Genomic DNA, 20,868 nt, shown 5'->3' with positions numbered 1-20,868 from the left:
CTTTCACAATATATATGTATATCAGTAACGGCATACTGCACGATAACGTGCAGTGAATCCACTTGACTTGAGCATTCATTGTTTTCATCCTCTTTCTCTGTATGTTTAGCATTCATTTGCTCAGAGGTTGGTGCTCTTGCTGCTTACTGAGCAGCTCTTCTTTTCTCCACCCTAGCAGCCTGCTTCTTCTGTTCTTTCATCTGCATATTTTCGCGTTAAAACTGATTAAGTCAGTGTTTTTGTTGCAATTACTTAGTACGTTTTCCTTAATTTTTCACTTACGCTGGCACTTAAGTCTTCAATCTGCCTCAGGAATGATTTAAGATATGAAGAGGTAGAGGAAGTGACAGCAAAGGTGGTAGGGATGAGAACAGCACCTGTATACATGAGTCACACGGCCGCCCTGCTTGCCACTGCCAAAAGTTGATTCTACAATAAAATAAAATAAAAATAAAAAGAGGAATAATCTTGGAGGTCAATCATCACCAAGAAAGTGGACAGTAGACATCAAGTAGTATATGTGAACCAAATTTCAGGTCAATAGTTCAAACGGTTTGTGAGTTACATGTGATTTAAAATCCTGGACAGACAAATGAACAGCCACAGTAGCGTATTATATATAAAGATTGTATATATAGGTAGTTTGTATAAGCAAAATAAGGAATGGCACTTCAGCACATACAGTAAAACACCAAGTCAGATCCTATTAATGTAAGATCTTAAGTCTTCTATAAATTGACTATTTTATATCATAGATTTAAATTTTTATATTTAATAACAGCAACCTTCTTTATATTTTTACACTCAAATTCTACAACACTACCAGTTTTAGTACTTATTTTAAAACAAAACAACAAGTTTTTCTTTTTTATAATTTCTTGTCTTCTTATTTTACAGTTATACTGTCAACCAGTTTATTATGTATCTATTTTATTCTGAGAACTGTTTAACTGTTATTTCTTTTTTATTGTGAAAAGTGGTTTAGTTCAGTAAACAGATACATATTTTAGACAGTAATCAGCCCTGATTTAGAAAATGGTCGGGCCAAATACAAAAAAATAAACAAGTGCTTTGACCATCTTATGTAGCCATATTCCTTGATCTTCTGAATGTGTTTTTTAAACCGAAAAGTATTTTTAACTGGGTACTTGTAAACAGCTTTGTACTTTTAATTATCTTTGTCACGCATGTCAAAGCAGGCTGAAACATTTTTTTTGCTAATTGGAAATGTAGAAAATTCAGATAAATGCTGATACAAAAATCAAGAAAGAGCAAGGATCAATTTTTGCCTGTGCTTTTCTGTGTTAATAGATTCAAAATATAATTATACATTACGCATTATATTTTTTATCAAAATATTTAATTATGCGTTAGCAAAGAGTGATAGGATAATTTCACATCAATCTTAGTTCAGGCATTGAAGACATTTTGCATAAATCCTTAGAAAAGTTGAAGAGTTATAAATATATTTTTTATAAGAGTGGAGATTATAACAGACACCTAAAAACAGACACACATCTATATTCTAATTTCACTACTAAATAAAGCATACAAGTAGTTCATCTTTCACCTTTACCCGTTGCAATAAATCATCTTCTGTGAATAACCTGTGATTTTTTATGTGTTTGTATTTCATTTTAATACATCTTAAATCTAATTATGAAAGTCACACATTGCTTTAAGCAGACAAGTGAAAAATTACTTTGACAGGGGCTGTTATGAATGAACTGAGAACTTTGAATGCCTTATGGAAATTAATCAGGATTTAAAGCAGAACATGTTATTTTTAGATAAAATGGTTAATAGAGGTCATTCTTTAATTAAGTGATTTTCTAGATTGTACAGAGTTGCAGGTAGATCCATCCATCGTCATAAACATTAACTCCTTAATAATGGAAGAACACTGAGATTTATAATTTGACAGAAGATGTTTTGCTTTTTGGCTCTCTGTTTTATTTAAACTGCTTTGATACCTTAGAGATTTCAACTACATTCTATATTTGTAGGGTCTCTGTAACTTTAGCCATAGGCAGTTTACAGATCTGTGACTTGCTGGTAAAAGTTCATTTATTCATTTGAAACAAGTTTTCTAAAAGCAACAAAAAAGCAAACACAAAGCATAACTTGTATTGATTGTCATGCTGTCTAGAAGGCAAATCAATGACAGCCATGTTTGAGACATGCTTTCTCCTAACAGAATATGACTGGCTATACAGATATACCTGTTCAGATAAATTCAGCCCTAATGTCAAAGCTTGCTGATTAGCTAAATATAATCAAGGGAACAAGGCATTTAAAAAGTTTGGTCGTTGTGGCTCTCCTTTTGTTTAAGTAATGCTGTGTGTGTGCTTAAATGCAACCTTATTTTATGTTCTAAGTACCAGACTTGTCTGCCTCTGCAAATTCGATGTGCACATTAGCCAGCTGTACACCATGGTATACTAAATGGGATAATTACACTTTCAGCATTTCAGAACTTGTATTGGAGACTGGATACTTTACAAAAAGAGGATCATCATTGTAACTTAATCTTCTGAAAGATGAGTTTCTCTGCATGTTGTTTAGCAAACACTATTTAAACTTTTAGAGTTCCTATTAGTGGTTACAAATTTGGAAATAGCTGGTAGCACAGTGTGTGACTGGAAAAGGAGTTGTGGGCTCTGTAGTGCACCCACATTATTAGTGTATAACAGTGATGATTGCAGAAATGTTGTCTTTTGATTTAGCAGTAATCTATTAGGTCACGTGTCCCCAAAGATCAGATATTGTAGCCAAGCACTCAAGTACATTTTTACATATTTTTCCTTCAGATGTGTTCAAGAGATGATCCAATATGCTCCTACTTTAATTTCAATACTTAAAATAGTATCTTGTCTTTATAATCTTCCCCAGTGATAAAGCTGTTATGATGCTTTGCCACTTTATGGATTGTTTATATTTAAATATGTGCTTTGAATGGAAAAAACATGAAATTCTGGGCTGTAAACTATTCAATGCTATACATGTATTTAAGTTGGTGGTATTTGCTCAGAAGGTGATGCAAAGAGAGAGCTCTATATTGTGTAGCCAGACTTTAAATGATGAAAACTAGAAACATTATAATGAAACGTTCCGAGTCGTCTCTTACATAGACATTTCTGTAGAAGAAGAGTATTTTGAGTATTTCTTAAAAATTTTGAATGAATTATTCCCTTTAAGTAATAAGAAAAAATATTTTCATAATGCTGCTCCCCTATCATTTTATATGATGCTCCCTAAGATTAGTAAGGCAGCTATGCCAACACATTTTCATTAGATATCAGATAAGTTTGGGTACTACTAGAAACATTTCTGATTTATTCAGTGGATTAGTAGTTGTTAATTTCACACGTTGAAACACACACACACACACAAAAATGATGCTTAATTTAATGCAGAGTAATTGTGGGGCTGAAGTACAAAGTAGAAGGTAACCCTGTTGGAGAGCTCTTTTATCCCAAGGTCCCTTGATGCACATGCCCACAAAAACACTCATTCACAGTATTCACAAACCTCTCATTTCAGAGAAAAAAATCATGAAGACACAGTGAGGAAAAAGAGAGGAAATAGTAAATAGACTAATGCAGGATCTATAAGGCAGCAGCAGTAACCCATGGATATCAAACACTGAATATACAGTACAGCATAATAAGTTTTAATTTATTCTTTTTACTGTTCCTCGTTTCCATTTTTAACTTTGTGTGAAGTTTGCTGCTGCAAAGTCCAGCACATGTACAGTAGGTCTAATAAATAATGTGAATGGATGTCAGCATCATTGTCAGCAATCTTATTAATCTATTAATCAAGTAAAGTTTTTGTGAGAAAAATAATTAACTGTAATGACTTGTACAATTGATTGACATGAAACCTAAAGATGTTGAAGAATGAAAAGCATCAAGAACAAAGTAATTGAAGAACCAAATCAAAGACCTAAACATTTGGAAAACAGAATACGTTTGTCTTGTAAGTAAGACATTTAAGTTTTTCGTGTCCATCCTTAAAATGTTTAACCACATCTTGCACCATAATTAAAATTGGGTCAGTTGCCTTTGTGCAACTTTTGCTAAAAGACAGAGCAGTATAAAACCACAACGCACCACAAATGTTTGGTTGTCCTAGATTTACTGGTCAAAGATTGCATTTTAGATTAACCTTATTCAAACTTAGGCATCACTAGGTAACCGTCATCTGGTATCTTCCAGATGAAGATGATGTTCTGCTTTCTCTTATATCCATTTGTAGTGAGATTTATAATTACTAAATATGCCAAATTAATAATGTTAATGTTCAATAAATAATACATGAGATATTACAATTTTGTTTACTGAGAAAAATAAATATAAATGCATTAAAAGAATGTTTTTGAAAATATGTCTTGTACTACAATATACATAAAGCATATCTAATGTATGCCTTTGCCATATTACAAGTCTATAGCTTACTTGGTTCGTAGAAAACCTCTTCAGGTATTTCTAATACTTGAATTTAAAAGAGGTGAAGGACTTATGAAGGGTCGGATTTTGATGATTCCACTACTAAGATGTGTGTCTTTCCTGAAATTTTTAAAATTTCCAGTGACAAGTATAGATAAGTCTTTAAGTGTGATGTGCCAGTGGCTGAAGCACATAAAAGGAAAATCAAACTACACTGAGAGCACAAAAGAGCATTTTTGTTTTGATTGTAAAAGGTTCCTATTACAGTAAATAAGGGTACATTTTATTACCAAAAATACCTCTGTGTTTATAGTGCAGCATTCATGGCTTTTTACTATATAGTAATAGTTTGTATAGTAAGAACAGTTTCACTGCAGTTTGCCTATTAGAGAAAGATTGGAGTGGAGGATGCATTTATCTCTGTGCTCCATAGCACTTATTCTTACCTGGACAAAGCTGGCAGCACTGTGAGGATTATGCTTTTAGATATCTCCATTGCCTTCAATGCCATCCAGCCATCACTGTTAAGGGGCAAGCTCAAAGATATGCAGGTGAATGATACTATGGTGTCCCGGATAATGTCAAGCATACTGCAGTTTTTGAGACTCGAAGACTGTGTCTTAGATGTGGATATAAGCAACACTTGAGCAATTCAAGGAACTGTCCTGTTGCCTTTTTTCTTCACTCTGTACACCTCCAACACTTAATGAGACAGAGTATAGCAGTCAGGTGGAGAACTTTGTTTCTTGTGCAAAGAGAATTGTCTGCAACTTTACATAAGGAAAACCAAGGAAATGGTTATTGCCTTTTGCCACTCCAAGGAGCCTCTATGCCTTGTCACAATTCAGGGAGTGGATATTGAGATGCTGCACTCCTATAATTATTTGGGAGTCCACATCAATGACAGGTTGGACTGGTCTTGTAACAGAGGAGCTATATAAGAAATATATAAGAGAAGATTCTTCTTCATTAGGAGACTGTGTTTATTTAATGTGGGAAGTGACATTCTTCACATCTTCCACAACTCTGTGATGGCCAGTGCAATTTTCTGTGATATCTTGTGCTAGGCAGGTAATATCACTTTAAGAGAGGCTTACCCAATCAACAAACTAATCAAAAAAGCAGGCTCATTAATTGGACACATTTTTGCCCTTGGAGGTAGTAGGGAAGGAGAGAAGTTAAACAAAACTGAGTGCCATTATGAACAATGCTACACATCCTCTCTCTGACACAATAACACTGAGGACTTTCAGCCAATGAATCATTAAGAAGAAGTGTGTCAAGAAATGCTACTGGGGCTCCTTTATACCAACAAGAATACATTTACAAAATGCCTTAATGGGACTGAGACTGTCAAGTCAGATTTTTTCTTTTCTGTCTTTTTCTGTCTGTCTGTCTGTCTGTCTGTCTGTCTGTCTGTCTGTCTGTCTGTCTGTCTGTCTGTCTGTCTGTCTGTCTGTCTGTCCAACAGTTCAGGCTATGGATAAGTATTATTACTACAGTACTGTTCTGGTGTCATCAACTGAAGGAAGCACAAGGTCTGTAAACTGGGTCTATAAATTGAAAAGAATTCCACTAGTTTTGGATGTTCTTAATTCAAAAGCCGATGTCAAAAACATACATTTGCTGGCACTAAGTTTAGTATAGATTGCCTATGCATAAAAGTATCCACTTGACTACTCATGACATGGATTAAAATTTCACCTGCCTTTAATTGCTATCAATGAAGGAATAATTTACATTAGATCATTAGAACAATCTACAGGAGAACTGGCCATTCAGCCCAACAAAGCTTGCCGTTCCTAGCCACTTAATTCTTCCAAAATAACATCCAAGTCTAGTTTTGAAAGTCCCAAATGTCCTACTGTCTACCACACTACTTGGTAGCTTATTCCAAGTGTATATGGTTCTTTGTAACGAAAAACTTCCCAATGTTTAAGCGAAATTTACCCTTAACAAGCTTCCAGCTGTGTCCCTGGGTTGTTGATAAACTCATTTTCATGTAACAGTCTCGGTCCACTGTACTAATTCCCTTCATAATTTTAAACACTTCAGTCATGTCTCCTTTTCTACTTTTGCTTAAACTGAAAAGGCTCAGCTCTTTTAATCTTTTCTCATAATTCATCCCCTGTAGCCCTGGAGTCAGCCTAGTTGCTCTTCTATGGACCTTTTCTAGAGCTGTTATGTCCTGTTTGTAGCCTGGAGACCAAAACTGCACACAGTACTCCAGATGAGGCCTCACCAGTGCGTTATAAAGGTTAAGCATAACGTCCTTCAACTTGTACTCTACACATCGTGGTATATAACCTAACATTATGTTTGCCTTCTTATTGGCTTCTGAACACTGCCTTACTTTAACATTTCAGGCATTATGGCTTTACTATGTGAACTACAGTATAATGAAGCCCACTTCTATAATATGAACTAACCTACACTAAACTAAAAACTGCAGAAAATTTAATGACACATTAACACATTCAAAAAACATGAAAATCTTTCCTGTGCTCATTGTTTTCATACAACCAAAAATACAATCTTAAAACACTGCAGCAAATAAATGCAAAATGTCTTTCCATTGAGGCCCATGTAGTGTAGTGAAAGTATTCATACCCCTTCACTTTCTGCACACTTCATGTTGTGATGGATGGCCGGCTAAATATTCCGGCCCACCCCTCCAGGCCGCCAGGTGGAGCTCTCCCAACAGCATGGAGGTTCCCCGAATTCCAGCAGGGCCTCATGGACCTTGTAGTTTGTATGCGCAGCCCTGCTGGATACCATGGGGGCCACCGGGAGTCGCTGCAGGGAGGCTGTCAGACTGTTATGTGCCCTATAACCTGGAAGTACATCCTGGTCACATGAACAGGAGAAATGACGTGCTTCCAGGTTGAAGAAAAGGACTTTGACTCTGACCCGGGAGTAATGAGGACTTGTGGATTGTTGGACAGGAACCACTTCTGGGTCAGGGGGTATAAAAGGACTGTGGGAAAGCCCAGACACTGAGCTGAGCTGGGAGGTAGGGTGGCTAAGTGTCTGGGAGTGGAGGAGAGAGACAGAGAGAGAGAGAATTGTGTTTAGTTGGAGTATTGATCATTGTATGAGTAGTGTGGAGTGGAGGGTGCTTTGTGCACATTATTATAATAAAATAAATAATAATTGTGCAGTTACCTGGTGTTTGGCGTGGTACCTGAGGGTTCCAGAGGTTGATAACAGCCTCTACTGCTACAATGTGTTGTACATTTAATTGTAAATTAATACTTTTGCTATTTTGCCAATCAGTCTACACTCAACAATTAATAATGACAAACAGTATGCATGTTTTCAGAAAAGTTTATTAAATTTATTAAAAATTCAAACTGGAATCTCCTTCATTTAAGTATTCAGACAGTTAATTCAGTACTTTCCAGAAGCCCCTTTGGTAGCAACTACAGCATTGAGCCTTCTTGGGTAAGCCTCCACCAGCTTTGCAAACCTGGCTTTGGGCAGTTTATTCCATTGTTTCTCACCAATCCACTAAGATTTCATTTGATTAGATGGGAAGTGTTTGTAAACTGCCATCTTCAGGACTCTACACAAATGTTCTTTAGGGTTTAAGTCTGGGCTTTGGCTGGGCCACTCAAGGACAGTCACAGACTTGTCCTGTAGCTAGTCCATCATTGTTTTGGCTGCATGCTTCCTGTTCTTGTTTTCTTGAAAGGAACCACTCAGTATTTGGCAGTATTAATTCTTCCCTCAGCTCCGACCAGTGTCACAGTCCTTACCATTGAGAAGCATCTCCACAGCATGATGTTGCCACCATGATGCTTCACTGTATGGATGATATAAGGCAGGTGGTGAACAGTGCCTGGTCTTTGTTAGACATAATGCTTGGAGTTCTGCCAAACAAGTTTACTTTTTGTCTCATCAGACTAAAGAATCTTTTCCCTCATTCTCTCTTTGTCCTTTAAACTAGGTGGAGTTTTCTAATTTCAATGATTTCCTGATTGATTAAGTGCTGCCAAGGCGGTCATCCTTTTGACAGGTTTTCCCCTTTCAGCAGAGGATTTCTGAAGCTCTGTTAGAGTGACCCTTTGGTTCTTCGTCACCACCAAGACCAAGGCTCTTCCTGTTTAGTTACTCAGTTTGGCCAGATTGCCAACTCTAGGAAGAGTTCTGGTGGTTCCAAATTTCTTTGAGGCCACTATGCTTCTGAGAACACTCCAAGCTTTAGAACTGTTTTGTACCCTTTCCCTGGTCTATGAGTCACCACAATTTGATTACAGAGGTGTACAGGGAGTTCCTTGAACTTCATGGTTTGATTGTTGTCCCAGCCTACAGTGTGAATTGAGGGACCTTATATACACCAGTGTACACCTGTACAATCAGTTGAATTTACCACAGGTGGACTCCAATCAGGTTCTAGACACACCTCAAGGATTATTAAAGCAAACAGGATGCATTTGACCACAAATTGGAGTGCCACAGCAAAGAGTCTGAATACTTAGTAGAAATGAGAGATTTCAGGTTTTGATTTTTTTCATAAATTTGCACACCTTTCTGAAAGCATGTTTTCACTTTGTCATTATGGTTATTGAGTGTAAATTTATCCAATTAATATTAAATCTACGACACCATTAGGTGTGCAGAAAGTGAAGGGCTCTGAACACTGCACTTTCTGAATCCACTGTACTTGCTAAATTAATCAGAGTAAGAAATATTCTTTAACAAGGCATTTCCAAAATGGTCTTTGATGACCAGATCATTCATAATTATGCTTTGTAGTAATATAATTTTTTTAATATTGACATGGCTAAACAGTATATACTTTTCTATCAAGAAAGCATATAAAAGAAATAAATTACTCTCATATTACTGAAAGGGACATGAGTGCTTAAGTACCTTGTGGTCTGTTTACCTATTTTTTATACCAAGTTTATGACAAAATAGAGGAACTAGCATCAGTCCTAAACCCAAGAAATAAGGTTAATAACACAATAATGCAGTTATTATTATTATTATTATCTTTTTTGCAAAGCAATTTTGTAACAAATGGTGCAGCAGCTCAGCACACTTTGCAAGAACCTGTAACTGTTACTGTAAAAGTCACATCTGAGACGATTGGATTCTAATTTTAACTCACCCTTTCAGGTCATTCCAGTCATTGACAACTGAAATTAAAAATAATTACGGCCCAACGGGTATTCATATCAGGGTATGTTAAATCAACTAATTGTTTATTCATTACTTAAAAAATGCATTACAAAATTAGATTACAGATAAATGGTAAGTATATTTACTCATTACAGTAATAAAAAAATGTAGTTTTAGAATGGAGAAAAGTCATACTACTGTGCATTTTAAAGTAAAACAAAACATGAACTAACTATAAAGTATTTAACAAGCTGTTTGGAAGGCCCATATATTTTAATAAATCTTTAAATATGTATTGTGGTACCCGGATGGGGGTGGTACCCAGCCGGGACGCCCGAGAAGATCGGAGGAGGGCTTGTGCCTCCTCCAGACCTTGAGGGGGCGACTGCCCTGGGGGCCGCGGGTGCAGAGCTGGGAAGCTCGACCCTGTAGGGGCCCGTGGTCACCGCCAGGGGGACCCCAATACCTGGAGGACCCTGGACCTCAGCACTTCCGCCACACCAGGAAGTGCTGGGGGGAAAGGGAACAGGGACACCCGGAGTGCTTCTGGGGAGACAGCCGGTACTTCTGCCACACTGGGGCGTGTCGGTGGGAGATTGCCAGAAACACACCTGGAGCACATCCGGGTGCTTATTTAAAGGGGCTACCTCCCTTCAGAGATGGACTTGAGTCGGGTGGAAGAAGGACAAGGTTTCTGGAGGAGAGAAGGAGGCGGTCTGAAGACAGAGAGAGAGAGAGAGAGAGAGAGAGAAGGCATTGTGTCGGCCTGGACTGAGGGGTATTGGGGTTGTGAGTAGTGACTTTGTAAATATGGAACACCTCAATAAATGTGTGTGGGGTGATTACAACGTGTCTGCCTGTCTGTGTCCGGGTCAAGTTCCACAGTATGTAAAACAAATGTAAGTTGAACTGATAATTTACCTTCAAGTATTTTTCATACTCCAATGTGCTTCATACTTCTCATTTATTTTCAGGTCTGTTGCTGCAAATTATTGAATTTAACTAACATAGCATTCTCAAACCTGCTTAATCCATTTTAGAATTACAGACAAAAATCTGATAAATTAAGATTTGAAACACAGATTGCAAAATGTGCAAAATTTTTTTGTATGTGAAGGGCAAATTTAATGGGCAATGAAATAAGGCCTTTAGAAACACAGATTTAAAAATGTAGTTGCCCTTTATGCTCATTATTTTCAGTGGAGTTGTCTTAAGCTTCAGGGTGCTGTAGATATCAGCTAAAAAATGACATCAGATGGCAGCTTTTACAATATAAAATCAGATTATTCAACTGCTACCTGTAATCTAGATAGCACAATAATGTTAATACTCATATTCTGATGTATGAGCAATACAGATCTGGATAAGCTTTATGTGGGAGTTTTTCATTGGCCTTAAATGGTAACATAATCACTTTACACTCCATTACACTTAACAATTACGTGTTGTCACGCTTGAGCGCATGGGAGACAGCTTAAGAGCTTTTGTGATGGTAATTACCCACAAGACCAGGCGTTGGCGCTGTGTTCTAATGTCTTCTCTTCTCCTCCCTCTGCAGAACTGAAGATTGACAGCCATTCAATCCCTGACACCACTTCTGTTATCTGTCCATTTGGACCCGCCTCTTCCTGCCACATGACCAATTAACCAGGAAACCAGCCTTCTTGTGGCAGTTCACATCTGAGAAGACATTGCCACAATTTGTTGCATGTTTTTTGTGATTTTCTTCATTTAGTTATACAGGGTCACCAACTCTTTATGTTTGTCAGTCTCATCTTTTACAGTGTATATTAGTAGATTATAAGATTTGTTTTTGCTGCATTCACGTGTGTGATGAGTCCATTTCAACTAACAGTATTCTATGGCTTGAACAACAACAACAAATTTGTTCTCTTCAACAATAATGTTTTAAAGCATAATCAACTTAAAGATGTTTGTGGCCAGAATATGAAGTAAACTAAAGTTGCTAAACAGATTAAATACTCTTGGGGTACATTAATAGTGTATAAACAAAAAAACATTTGCAGAAATGCAGCCACCACTTTGCTATGAACAAAATGCTAATAGACTCACAAGTATGCATTGAGTTTTTAGAATTTCTGATACTCATTTTGTATCTTTTGTGTATTTGTGGCTTGTACTTTTTGAATTTTTATATTGCTATTCTATAAACAATATTTTATAATTATAAGGTCACAACCATTTTGTGACTATTTTTGCATGGTTGTTGCCACATTATGTATTGGATTTAATTTCTAAATAACAATTTTGATTAGCATGAGTTATGGGTAACAGCAATAGTTTTTTTTTGCAACATTTTCTTCATTTTTGGTTTTGTGAATTGGCATTAGCATTTCTCTGTCTCTTTTAGTTTTTGATTACCTCCTAATTTAAGACTATTCCATGCCTGCTCCCTTCTGGTGCTCAACTGCCAGTCTTCATCAATTCGGTTTATTTTTATATAGTGCTGTTCACTGAGTGCAGGCTCAGTGAGCTGAAACATGCTTACATATAAATTCAAGAACAAACTCTACAAAACAGTATTTACATAATAAATACACATAAATGCACTTTTGTTAATCATGCAGTAAAACAAAGCAGTTCCAAATTATTTAATACTATTGGGACCTAACAATGCCTGTCCATTAAAGTAATTGTTGAACTCTGCACTGTTGAAAATGGAGCAGGGGATAACAAAAACTCTGATCAGCAACATCTATGGAAAAAAATAAACCTAATGGCGGTCCATAGTCAGTTAGAACTGATAACGTCAAAGATCTGCAAACCTCACACAACTGGCCATCCACTCCATACAAGTCTGTGTTGGGCCATCTGACGACAGAATTTTTCTCATCAGTTGATTCCATTGCTCCAGAAAAACAACTTGGCAGTAAAGCAGTGGCACCAAGTATCACAGCAAGATACCGAAGAGAAGAGAAACAGAATCCCTGCCTCTTAGAATTGAGGAGGCTAAAAAGATGCTTCCAAGAAAGGTCTAGTTCAGCGTTTTTCAACCTTTAAGTTTTTGTGACCTGAGTTTTCATAACAGTTTTAATCACGCCCCCCTAACGTTTTTTTGAAAGGAGCCCACTAATACCGATTTGTTCTTTTTTAATTAATGATATATCATAGATGCATATTTTATTATACCTACTTAACTTTTATCGACATTTACCTAACTCTATATTTATTTTTCTAGTACCAGAATGTAGTTTAAGTTCATTTGTTTTGGTTTCAATAGATGCATTTTTCATATTTTCGGTTCTTGTTTTCTTTTTTTCACATCTTCACGCCCCCCTTTTTGTTACTTCGTGCCCCCCTAGGGGGGCCCGCCCTACAGTTTGAGAACCACTGGTCTAGTTGATGAACCATCAGTCAAGTCTTAAAACCAGTCCTGTTTAATATTCACCATTTTGGTCATTTATAACATTCTGATCTTGTTCAGATCATAACAGCATGAAGTTCTGGGATCTGAATATAGATTCACAAGGTATGGTCTTGAGAACTGGAAGGGCTTGTCTTGTCTCATTATTAAGCACACACACCTCTATCTTGATGGTGGTGTGAAGACATCAGTACAATGAGTGATTGTTGGGAGTGTTCTTGCAAAGTTTACAGGACAGCAAGATGTGGCACAGACATTCAATGACATATCCTAGATCTCTTGAATCAGCAATATCAGAAACTTTACCTGTGAGCATGTTGAGACTACAGAATTGCAAGAGTTGTAAATGATTTCCTTGCAAGCTTGATATAAACTTGAAATACATCTTAAAAGATTATTTGCATGTTTCCTGTCAATAACATGAGTGCACATTGCTCTATGTAAAAGCAGGAGTGAGTATCTATAAAGAAAATCTAGCCTATTATTTGAAGGAGCATAAACAGATTGAATGGTCAGAATGGCCAGAATTTGAATTTCATACATTTGGAAGTCTATGATCACTTGAAATAACTGTAAGTCTGTGCAGTTTGTACACAAATGTAAACAGAGAGAACAATGATACCGGTTAGAAGATAAAACAGAAACCACATACAAAACCAAGAGCTCATAGGAAAGAAATAAGTGCTTAGAAACTTCAAAGCATATTTTGTCTACAGTATTAATTTTTTTTATCTCTTTTGTCTGCTGTGTTGCCACTGGGGCTTATACTATCAGCTTCACCCTAACTATTACACAGCACAAACACAAGAGCAATATGCCTAATGTGGAGAGCTGACACAAATGGGTTGAAAATGCAAACTGAATTTATTTTGAGATATCAGAGCTATGTGTGACATCAATATGTCTAGCAATTTTGAAATGTTGTGATTAATACTGAAACCTTTTACATATGTATGTAAGTTAAAACTAAACAGAAGAAGTAAAATCTATTTATATTAGCGATTTTCACACCTTTGCAATATTAAAATTACATTAAAAATACTATGCATGTTTTGATCATACAATTATTTTAAGAAGCAATATTAAACAATGTGTTCTGCAGTGGGTTGGCATCGTGCCCGGGATTGGTTCCTGCCTTATGCCCTATGTTGGCTGGGATTGGCTCCAGCAGATCCCCGTGACCCTGTGTTCGGATTCAGCGGGTTGGAAAATGGATGGATAGATGGATATTAAACAAGTACTTCATATCTCTATATAATAAAGTCCCACTGCATATGGTCAGTAGTATTACAAAGCATCATTAGTGTTATTTATTCATTAAGTATTATCGTTTAGTATAATACTTATTATTACTATCATGATTATTATTATTAGCAATACTAGTATTTAGTATTATTTTATCATTAAGAATTACATTTACCCCACTCTGCCTTGTTACTTTACCATGGTGGTGGCACTTAAGCACCTCAAAGTACCCTGCCCGGGACCCAACCTTGGATCCAGGTTTGGGGTTGGCTTCACAGGGCAACCCACATAACCCAGTCAGGTTCTGCCCTGAATGGCATTATGGAGCCATTTTTAAAGGGCTTATCACCTGCAAGATGATGGGTGAGAGTCACGTATGCTGCCAGTTCAGTGACAGACATAGGTAGGAAGGAGTTAGATTTGCCTAGACTCTGGGAATATAGACTGGCATTGGGAACTTAGAACATTACCTTTCTGGCAGGGAAGGAGCCTGAGCTGGTGTTGAAAATATCAGCTATACACATAGCATGGGTTTTGGAAACAACATTATTGATCGGGTGGTCTCCTACTCTTGAGTTCCATTGTGTGAAAGGCACCAGGCTAGTGGAGGGATACTCAAAAGCTCCTGGCTGAGGACTATGCAATTTGAATTTTCTTCAGTGAACAAGAGGGTTGCCTGTATGTGGCTCCGAATTGCAGAGAGATTATACTTCTAAACACTTTACTAAACTGATTGCTATTGTTTTAAATGACTGTTGTTTGTACATATGTACCAAACAGCTTTTTGGAATTTTCAGCCTTCTAAGGGAAAGTGGATGAGTTGCTTGAAAGGGTGCCCCCACTGACTTCGTAGTCTTACTAGGTGACTTCAGTGCTCACGTTGAGAATAACGGAGATAACTGGAGGGATGTGATGATTAAGAACGGCCTCTTGGATATGATGTTGAATGATGAGTTGTTATTGGATTTCTGAGCCGTCACAAATTGTCCATTACAAACACCATATTCAAGCACAAACAGGCTCATAAGTGTACCTGGTACTAGAGCACCTTGGGCTGAAGGTCGATGATTGACTTTGTAGTTGTTTCATCTGACCTGAGATGGGTTTGAAGTGAGGGGATGGATTGACTGGGGAAGCCTAGACAAAAAGTTAGGCTGATGATGTCATAATGACATAATGTCAGGCTGATGCTTCCACTGGTGACGAATTAAGTTCCTGCTTCCGAGAGAACTTCTGCCACGTACAGAGTGAAGGTGGGGACATTGATTCCAAATGGATCATGATACAACGGTGATAAAATCCAATACTGCAAAGATGATTACACAGTTTGTAACGGATCATAACTTATCTGACCCATGGAGGTTCTTAAATCCTAACCTAAGAGCATTCTTCTTCTTCAAATCCATACATCATTGTTACTCAAGAAATGATTTTTTGTCCACTATAAAATCTTGTAAGTACGACGCTATTGTTATCTCTGACCATGCCACACTGATCATGGGGCTTAAATTACTGTGTCCTACACACTCGTCTCATAGCTCATTTTAACTCCCTGTCATTTGCTGATGAGAACTGTACAGAACTCATATCCAAACAAATTGATTATTATCTTGAGACAAATGCATCCTCAGATGTATACTCTGGGAAACTCCGAAGGCATGTTTAAGAGGAAAGATTATTTCATATCTTTCTCACAAAAATAAATTTGAAACCAAGAAGTTAGTGAGCAAAATTACCAAAATAGATCTAGAATACGCCAGGTCTCCAAATGAGGCACAGGTTTTGTAATCACAAATGCATCCTCAGATGTATACTCTGGGAAACTCCGAAGGCATTTTTAAGAGGAAAGATTATTTCATATTTTTCTCACAAAAATAAATTTGAAACCAAGAAGTTAGTGAGCAAAATTACCAAAATAGATCTAGAATACGCCAGGTCTCCAAATGAGGCACAGGTTTTGTAATCACAATTTAACCTCTTGACTACTAAAGAAATGGAACGGTTTATCTTTAAATCATGGCATAATTATTATGAACATGAAGAGAAGGCTAATAAGATCTTAGTCCAACAAATCCACAAGCAGAAAGTCCATAATGCAATAACAGCAATTAACAATACAGATGGAGATAAAAATTATTGACCATAAACATATAAGTTACACATTTAAAGAGTACTACTCTATAAGTCCTTATATTCTACTCAATTTAAAGAAGATAAGACACACTCTAATGAGTTTCTTGATTCATTACAGATACCACAGCTAGATACCCTTGATGCCGTGGAACTGAATAAACCTCTGACACTATTAGAATTACCAGAGGTCTCCAATCTTTTTTCATTCAAGCGCTACTTTGAAAAAAATGAAAGTGTTTGTGTGCTACCTATATTTTATATCTATTATATCTATTTCATTTATTGTATTAAATACCACACACATTAGAAAAAATCATCACATCCAGATCAATTAAATGAAACTACTTTTCTGTATGAACATGTAAAGTGGTTATTTTTACGAGCTGTTTAAAACATTAAACATTACAAAAATGCCAAAACACAAATCAGAGTGCCTTTTCTGATCAACCATATCAAACATGTCTAAACAGCGTGAATTAAGCTTTTTTGTATAAGCATGCCTCAAACATCAATATAATATAACTTGTACCAAAAAAATTCATGTTTAAATTTTCAGTTAAGCCCAAACAGTGTTACAAATCAATACATTAAAAACAAGTATAACTAAAAACACTTGAGCTAGTGTGATGACTGACAATGCATTTAGTTTGCAAGAGAGGAATATGTAGGAGTGTATCCACTTAGGTTCATTCTTACTGTATCGTTTAAAAGTTCATCTGTCAGCCTCGTTCTGAATTTAGATTTTATAATATTCATATCGGAAAAAGAGGCTTCGCAGAGGTATGTTGAGCCAAATAAAGCATATACTTTTAGGGCTGCTTGGTGAAGATTCTTATACCTTTTTGGCTCTATCAAGTACCAAAAATATTGTGAATTCTGTTGTGCTTATGGATGAATATCATTTTGGAGATTTATAATCTCCATCTCCATTTCCACAGAATTGAAATTGAACAGTTGAGCCATCTGCTGTGAAATATCAACTATTTCTGCCTATATGAATGGATTGGCAATGAATGCCACACAGGGCTCAAGTTTCTCAAAGTCACTGAACCTGTCCACAAACTCCCCAACCTGGACAAAACCTGACAATATTTTTGCACATCAAAAGCATCACGTGCCCCTGCATAGTTTTCTTTCTTTCCAACAGAAGGGAACTGTTGCGGTCTTTTCTTTTTTAGTTGCTGAATGAAAAATGGCAATTTTGCTTCAAACGCCTTCACAACACTGATTGTATCACATATATTTTTGTCCTTACATTTCCACTGTAGGTTCATGTCATTCAGTTTCTCTGTTACATCTGTCAGGAATGCAAAGTCAAGCAGCTACTTAACATCAGACGACAGTGTTCTCTCCCCTTGATTCCATGAAAACCTTGATTTTCCCAAGTAATGAAAAAAAGCGCTGCAATATTTTGCCCCTGCTCAGCCATCTAACATCTGTGTGGAGGAGAAGATCACCATACCTAGATGAACATTCCTCAAGAAAAAGTGTGTTGTTTGGCTTTTGCTTGGATAGAATTAATGATCTTAAACACGGGTGTTATTACATGTTCAAATCCCATACTTTTTGAGCATATAGCCTGCTGTAAAATGATGCAATGATAGTTAAGAAATTTAGGAAAGTCTGGGTCTGCCTTGCAAAGTGCAATAAATCCCAAGTGACATCCTATCATAGCCAGAGCTCTGTCTGTTTTGACAGACACAAATTTTTCAATATGTACCTGCTTTTCCACAAAGTATTTCTTTACAGCTATGTAGATATCAGCTCCTTTGGTTGTATTTTTTAGTGGAAGCAATGTCAAAAACTTTTGTTTTGTAGAAAAGTCCTAAAAAACCATCCGAATGAACACGGACAACTGGGTAGTATCAGTGTAGTGCACTGACAAATCAAACAGAATTGCAAGCCAGTTAGACCGAGCCATGTCCTGTTCTAACTTCCCCATTGCATCCGCAAAAAGTGCAAAAACTCTTCTTGCGATTGAGTGAGCACACCTAACTGAACCGCGTTAATGGCAGACATAATTTCTCTCTTATTTATATGGTCACTGAATATAGCTTTTGCCACTGAAATCATTGTCCCTTTTATGCTGCCATCGGTGAATGGCTTCTTGTGCTTTGTTAAAATGTGGGCTACTTTAAATGAAGCATCTGTTGCTGCTTGGGACTTTTTCAATACTTTCGTGAATAAAGTCTGCTGACATTTTAGCTCTGTTTTCAGCTGCTTGACTTTCTCGGTTTATTGTCTGCTACCTGACAGAAAGCCTTGAGCAAATTTGCTGTGGATTTTTGTGAAGTGGCACTTTCTACTCTCTGAAACAGCTGCTTCACATATGAGGCACACACAGTTATCATTTAAACAATAGCTTTCCCACTTCTCATGAAAATAATACTTTTTTTATGTTTCGTTGCATTTTTTTTTTCTTCCATTATGACACTGTTAGTCTTATTTGAGACTCCTTCCTCTTGTGTCGTCAGGATACTTTACTGTACCTGCACATAACTGACGAATTTGACAGTTGCGTAAATTGTTGATTGACAGATGATTTCCAAGAAGTCATTTTGTGCTGTAAAGGAGGAAGGACATCTTTGTATTTGATTAGATTAACAAGGGGTTTTGAGCCAAATGCTTTTCAGATTCTCTTTTAATGCTTTTTAGAACCTTTAGATGTGCGCCTCATAAAGGTTTGAGGTGCGACTAATAACATGTGAGTGGCGTGTTGGAGGCCCCCGTACTAGATACTATAAACTCAATTCAAAGTGGGAAGTAATTACCCAGTGGAATTTTAGAAAAAAATTTCAAGTAAGTCCTCTATTATTAGCAACATTTATAGAAATTAAAGACAACAAAATTCTACCTCAGACTTTTCGCCAAACATTAATTACCATCTTTTCTAATAAAATAATGACTTACTACAATGTGCATCATACAGACCAATTGCTCTTCTGAATAATGATGTTAAGATACTCTCCAAAGTTCTAGCCAGAAGGACTGAGAAAGTGTTTCCTTCTGAAATATAACAAGACCAAACCAAATTTATTAAAGGCAGACACTCACCTTCTAACCTTTGACAGTTCTTTAATGTAATATATTCACCCATTAAATCTAACACCCCAGAGATCTTATTATCTTTAGATGCAGAAAAAGCATTTGGTTTGGTTGAATGGGACTACCTGTGCAGCACATTGCACAAATTTGGGTTTGGCCCAAACATATGTGCATGGATCAAACTACTTTATTCTAGTCCAGAAGCCCAGTCCTCTGAACTGATTTGTTTCTTTATTAAATGGCAGCCAAACAGAATTGAGATGTGAAACGAGCCAACAGATAACCAGCTAAACAGGGATTTCAAACTCCAACCAATTTCACTCCAAATAGTCTCTTAATGAGAAGCTGATCCTTGCTGTTAATTAAGCCATTATTTATTTCAATGGCTTGTTGCTGCTCTCATTCTGCCACCGCAGACATTTCCAAATCTGTTGATTTTTCTGTTTTTTCTAAGAACACCAACAAAATGTTTTGATGACCTGAGAGATCAACCTTACTGAGGCCTTCACCTTTATTTATTTTCAGATATTGTGTGAGGGGCAAAGGTGACCTGGGGGTTATTTTTCGTACGTCGCTTAAATCATCCGAGATCAGATGCCTCATCTTGGATAAGTTAATGCCGGTGACACTCATCCGGGATAGGTCGGTTTTTCAAACGCATCCGTGAATTAGATTAGTTTAGCTGGATCTAATCATATGAGATGAATGCATGTGCCCGCGCTGAGTGAAAAGTCCAAATATATTGAGTCTAGAAAACATGATCAGCAAGTCTTTGATAGGCTGTAACAAAATGACGAAAAAACAGGCGCATTTTTCTTTCACACACACGGCGCAAGACCTTTTATTCGGAGGACATGAAGAATTTCAAGATTTAATATGCACAAGGGGTAACACTGCAAAAGCAGCCCAGACCAGAAAAGATGGCTGGCAAAAAGTGACCGACAAATTAAACACTAAGTAATGTGCATTGTACTTACTGAATGCAGTAATTTCTTATTTGTCTGATTAATTATTATTTAATATGTCATAATTCCAGATCAAACGTGAGCACAAGGAGAACACGGGAACAGGTTAAAGTGAAGTACAAGAATATACTTCAAGCTGGTAAATATTGGTATATAACTATTTAAAGAATTGTTGACATAAATAATCATATATAATATAAAAAACATTGATTTTAAAGCTAATAAGAAGGCAGACAAGCAAAAAACAGGTGGAGGTCCACGCGGTCCAGACCTAACCCCTGCAGAAGAGTTGGCTCTCCAGCAAAATGCCCATCGCCCTGTTTCTGAGGGCATTCCAGGGGGAAGCTCCTCCTCAGAACCAGTTGCAGGATGCAGTGGTCACTTCATTTCAGGTAAAGGATGGTCATTGCATATATTTGTCCTCCATGTGTGCCATAGGTATGTTCCATATAGCCCTCTTTTTTGTTGGGTCAGTTGCAGGGAATGTCATATCCCTTGAACCTTTGTCTGACCAACG

The sequence above is a fragment of the Erpetoichthys calabaricus genome, chromosome 1, assembly GCF_900747795.2.
Source record: "Erpetoichthys calabaricus chromosome 1, fErpCal1.3, whole genome shotgun sequence".
NCBI lineage: Eukaryota > Metazoa > Chordata > Cladistia > Polypteriformes > Polypteridae > Erpetoichthys > Erpetoichthys calabaricus.
The sequence above is the reverse complement of the archived record's forward strand: the minus strand, read 5'-3'. Positions refer to the sequence as shown.